Genomic DNA, 5,699 nt, shown 5'->3' with positions numbered 1-5,699 from the left:
TCTACTGCTTCACTTTTCTATTCTGAAAAGATTACCTGAAAAGGAAAGTGCTTTGTGGGATAGCTGCCTCTGACAACCGAATCACGCAGAATGTCATCGTGATACCCTTCGATCTTTAGGGTATACAAATCTTCTATGACCTACTATGTAAATTTTGAACTGAGCATAATAGTACGATACGTCTCCTGCAGAGTTATAAGTATCTCTATTTGAGCAATAAGTCATTGGAATGTTTAATACCAAATAAAGTTAATTAGGAATGAGATTCCTTTTTCTTCACTATATTTTTATGTACTTAGATGACGCCGATATTTTCGATTATAATCTAGAAACAACTAAAGTTCAGATTTAAAACTCAAAAAAGTTGTAATTGCAGATGAATGTTGCTTTTGAAACGTAATCAAGGAAGTTAGGAACAAGTCACTTGGATCTTACGATTGCATATTTTCTTCTTTAAAATTCCACCATGACTTTGAAAGTTGATTGATGAGATGATTAACTGGGATTTCAGTAAATAAACAAACGAACGTTTCATTTCATTTTATTGTGTTAACCTTATTGTATAATATCATATCTAGGTACAATAATTTTAAGAAAAAATCACCAAAGTCTCCAGATTTATCTAATATTAACCCATTCCGTACCTTACGGTAAATAATTAAATAATATAATATTATATTCATTTCAAACAAAATTATTTCTTAACGCATTTCTGCACGAATGGAAAACATAGTTTATCGCAGCAATCATCATTGCGCTTACACTGTAAAAAAAATCAGTCATTAGATACATCAAAATGTAAGCTCAAGTAAGTAATAATAGCCTCATTAATATTAGTTAATAGTCATCCACATATATATTTAAAATAAAGTGTTTTCCTGTTTGTTTTCGTTTTGGTCTGTAGCTTTACATCCACTTCGGTATTAGTCAAAAGATTTGCCTCTGCAGGGACGACAATTGATAACTCTAACTGGGGTAGAGCACAACAGGAAATATCCTGCTCAAAATATGGAGCAGCCCGACTGGGGTATGGGGTAGTACCTCGACTTTACAAAAGATCATAGCTAAATTATTATTCGCATCTGCTTTCAAGCAGTGGTCTGTTCCTGATGGTAAGTAAGGTGACCAAAGCTCCTGGGGGGATTGGGGGTAGGGTCGGCAACGCGCTTGCTATGCTTCTAGTGCTGCAGGCGTCTATAAGCTACGGTAATCGCTTACCATCAGGTGAGCCGTACGCTTGTTTTCCGACCTAGTTATAAAAAAAGACTATTCCGAACGTTGTCGGTTGACTTTTCTTTTCCTACAAACTGTGTTATCGTATCGAAGAAATGAAAATTCCTCTTTAGAAAAGTATTTCTAGCAGCTACCTATGAAGGCACAACCAATATTTGTAACTGAAAACTGAAATGACTAAAAGTTAAATTATAACACACATTTAAAAATTTACAAAAGAAAACAAACTTACAGATTTTCCCTTACTTAAACATGATTGATGAACTGCACTGCTACTGCTTTCTTTAATGAAGTATGCATTTGTAATCTCGGCGACGCACACGAAACAAACAAGAAGAAGTATTAAGCTTGTGCGAGACATTTTGTGTATAATTTTGCTTAGAGCTCTGATAGCGGTAAGCAAATGATGCAAGGTGCAGTGGCGACAGTCGATATATATACCCGCGTTAACGCTTTATGTTAATGTTCACAGGTATTATGGATGGTGCTCGTCGTCCTGTTATCTGCGTTTATTATCACATTAAAAACGAAATATAACTCGATATGTAAATCCTGAGGCAAAAAATTTAGACTGAAAAATATTACGTTTTTGTCTCTTTTATTTTGATGACTGCTCCAGCTTCAAACTTTAACTGTATAATCTAATATATAAAATTCTCGTGTCGCGGTGTTTGTAGTTAAACTCCTCCGAAACGGCTTGACCGATTCTCATGAAATTTTGTGTGCATATCGGGTAAGTCTGAGAATTGAACAACATCTATTTTTTATCCCCCTAAATGTTAAGGTCTACTTCAAAAAAAATTTTTTTTTTTTTAGATAAATTATAATTATTTTTTATTTTATTTTCCATAGAAAATCATATCATAATACAACATTAAAAAATACATACAGCCCTAAATTTTCAACCCTCTACGATCAACTTAACCTATTTTAAAAACCTATTTTTAAAAAGCGTTTAGCGGCAAGACAACGTTTGCCGAGTCAGCTAGTTTTTTAAAAAAATATTATCAATTCATAACTTAAGAACTTAATTTTTATAGATAGTTATGGCACAAATCATGTCCGCGTGGAATGGTGCCAAGAACGCTGGCAGTATTTACCCGTTGAATCGCTAGAATAATAAAACAGTTAGTAGTTTTTTTTAAACTTCTTTTTTTTTAACTTTAAGGTTAGTAGTTTTTTTTTAAACATCTTCTTGTATGAAATTTTATATATGAATATAAAAATTATGACTATATATCGATAAACCCTTGTTGACTCTTCCGGAGCGGGAATGAAAGTTACTATATATTAACATAGAACTTAGAATTGAAATCTTATTATATATTAACATAGACATTCCTGTAAAGGAACGACTATGTTTCCCCAGCCAGCATTTAGGTTTTGTTAAATTGTGGACGTTTGTCATTCTACATTTTCTGAAAACATTTACCATCGTGATGTATATTTTTTTGTATGATCTTTTTGCTACCTAAAACTTTGCCAATGAACTTTTTTCCATAGGGCTTGTGGCTTAGCCGGAAATCGAAATAAGCCGTTTCTTATCCTCAAACCCCCACCCTACCACTTCCCGACCTCAGATAACCCGTAACTTATTTTTCCTTCCATTTTCTTTGTCTTTTCTTTCTTTTACAGTAGGTTTCATCCTACTAAATTTTTTTTTGGTTTCAACAGCTAAAAGAACTGGTCTATAGCAATAAGTTACTGGAATCTTTAATTCCAAATAAAGTTCATTAGGAATGAGAATCCTTTTACCTTCAGTATTTCTTTTATGTACTTAGACGGCACCGATATTTTTCAACTATCAACCAACAACGACTTACGTTCTGATTTAAGACTCAAAAAAGTTGTAATTACAAATGAAGTTTTAAAACGTACTCAAGGAAGTTGGGTACATGTCACTTTAATTCTGATCATCTTAGAATTGCACATTTTCTTCTTTGAAATTCCACCAAGACTTAGGAAGCTGATGATTGATGACATGATTAACTTGGTTTTCAGTAAATACACAAGCGAACATTTCATTGCATTTTATTGTATAGTTAATACATTATTTACATAACATTATTATATATAGGTACAATAATTTAAAGAAAAATCCCCAAACCCAAAATTAAAAAAAAAAACACCAAAGTCCCAGATTCATCTAATATTAACCCTTTCCGTACCGAAAAATAATTAAATAATATAATATTAGATTAATTTCAAACAAGATTATATATACATGCATTGGTTAATGGCCGTAAAACAAAATTTACTGCAGCAATCGTCATTTTTCTGGCACTGAAAAAGAAATATCAGTCATTAGATACATCAAAACGAAACTAAGAATACACATAATAAGCTCAATAATATTATCTGTTAATAGTTATTCTTGTATTTATAATAAAGTGTTTTTCTATTTTATATTGATTACATGTTTATAGTCTGTTACATCCACCTCGGTATTAGTCAAAACATCTGCCTCAGTAGGGGCGACAACTAATGACTATTCTGCACGTTTTCGGTTGACTTTTTTTTCTACACACAGTGTTATCGTAACGAAGGATTAAAAATTCTTCTTTAGACAAGTGTTTGCGTTTTACGAATTTTACCATCTACCTAACAAGGCACAAAACATTACTATTTGTAACTGAAAACTGAAATGACTAAAAATTAAATTATGACACAAATTTGAAAATTTGCAAAAGAAAAACAAACTTACCTTTTGTCCTTCGGTAGCACATGATTTGTGGAGTGCACTTTCACTTCGTTCTTTAATGAAGTACGCATTTGTAATCTCGGCGACACACACCAAACAAACGAGCAAAAGTATTAAGCTTGTGCGAGACATTTTGTGTATAATTTGGCTTGAAGCTCTGATAGCGGTAAGCAAACGATACAGGGTGGAGTGGCGACTCTCAATATATAGTTATATACACAAGCGTTAACGCTTTATGTTAATGTTCAATGTGTGTTGTTAATGTCAATTTATATACACCCGCGTTATAATGCTTTATGTAAATTTTCACAGACATTATATATGGTACTCTACGTCTTGTTATCTGTGTTTATAATAATATGGTAATATTCAAAACAAAATACAACTCGATGTGTACCTATATCCTGTGGCAAAAAATTTATAATAAAAACTATAAGGTTTTTTGTATCTTTCATTTTGATGATGACTCCAGCTTAAAACTTATTACTGGCTAAAAAGTGATAAAACATTCAGTAGTTTTTTACCCTTCTAGATATTAATCTAATATTTGTGGTCAAATTAAGTTTTTTTTTTTTTTTTTATAGAAGAGGGGGCAAACGGACAGTTGTCTCACCTGATGGTAAGTGAAAAAGAACATCCACAGACACCCGCTACATAAAATATTAGCAGGCGCGTTGCCGGCCTTTAAATAATAAGATTAACAAAGCAGGTATTTTTAAGGAAATTTTCTACTAAAAATGTATATATTATATACTAGCTGTGACCGCGGCTTCGCCCGCGTTGAAATTAGTGTGTCACAATTTTTTTCCGGCAAATTTCCAGTGAAATTCTCATCAAAATCGGCTTAGCCGTTCCGTAAACCTTCCTCTTGCCAATGGTGGAGCCCTCTCTCCAATGGTGAAACCGCATGAAAATCCGTTCAGCAGATTTTGAGCGAATCGATCACATATACTTTTAGGGACTTTATTTTATAATACACTTACTGTTGCCCGCGACTGCGTCCGCGTGGTTATGAAGATATGCATTACTATTAAGATGTTTAACGCAAATTATTTTTTTATTTCAGTCACTTGAAATGCTTATCAAACTCAGTAACTTTTTAAAAGGCACAATTTAGTATAATTTAATAGTTATTTTTATAAAACCTCTCTATACACCACATTTTTAGTTTTATTTTCAGACTGTATATGTTTCATACAAATTATCAACCCCAATTAAACCCCCTTAGCGGTGGAATATCGTAAAATCCGTTCTGAGCGGACGTCTGCTAACTATAATCTACCTCTTTGCCAAATTTTATCTTTGTCCAACCTGGATGGATAGACCATCGAGCGGTTTTTGAGTTCTCGTGATGAGTGAGTCAGTGACCTATCTCTTTTATATATATAGGTTACGATGCATTATTTGGAAACCACCTCACCATCTATAGAGCATATATTTTAAATTTCAAGTCTCTTACTTCAAAAACATAAGACATTCATACAAACTTCCGACCCCCGTTTTATCCTCTTGGGGGGTCGATTTTTGTAAAATCAGTTCTTAGCGGATGTTTACGCCCTAAAGGGACCCACCTGCTAAATTTCAAGCTTGTAGCTGTTATAGTTCCGGAGATTTTGTGATGAGTGAGTCAATCTACCATACCCAGTTTTAACCCCAAAAAAGACTTGCTTTCTAAAGATACATTATTTGGACACCTTTTCATCATCTATAGAGCATACATTTGAAATTTCAAGTTTGTTACTTCTAAAACATAGGACTTTCATAC

At 33.1% G+C, this 5,699-nt stretch overlaps 1 long non-coding RNA gene across 1 annotated transcript; it reads right to left on the bottom strand.

Moving 5' to 3' along the window:
* Positions 1–525: 525 nt before the first annotated feature.
* LOC123657755 lies at positions 526–1,677 on the bottom strand. The gene is made up of 2 exons (XR_006743759.1): positions 1,466–1,677; positions 526–763 (listed from the first exon to the last, which is right to left on the bottom strand). It is a non-coding gene; the product is annotated as an uncharacterized LOC123657755 (long non-coding RNA).
* Positions 1,678–5,699: the final 4,022 nt, after the last annotated feature.

This window comes from Melitaea cinxia, chromosome 11, assembly GCF_905220565.1.
Source record: "Melitaea cinxia chromosome 11, ilMelCinx1.1, whole genome shotgun sequence".
Taxonomy (NCBI): Eukaryota; Metazoa; Arthropoda; class Insecta; order Lepidoptera; family Nymphalidae; genus Melitaea; species Melitaea cinxia.
Note: the sequence above shows the minus strand (reverse complement) of the source record. Positions and strands in the feature narration are given on the sequence as shown.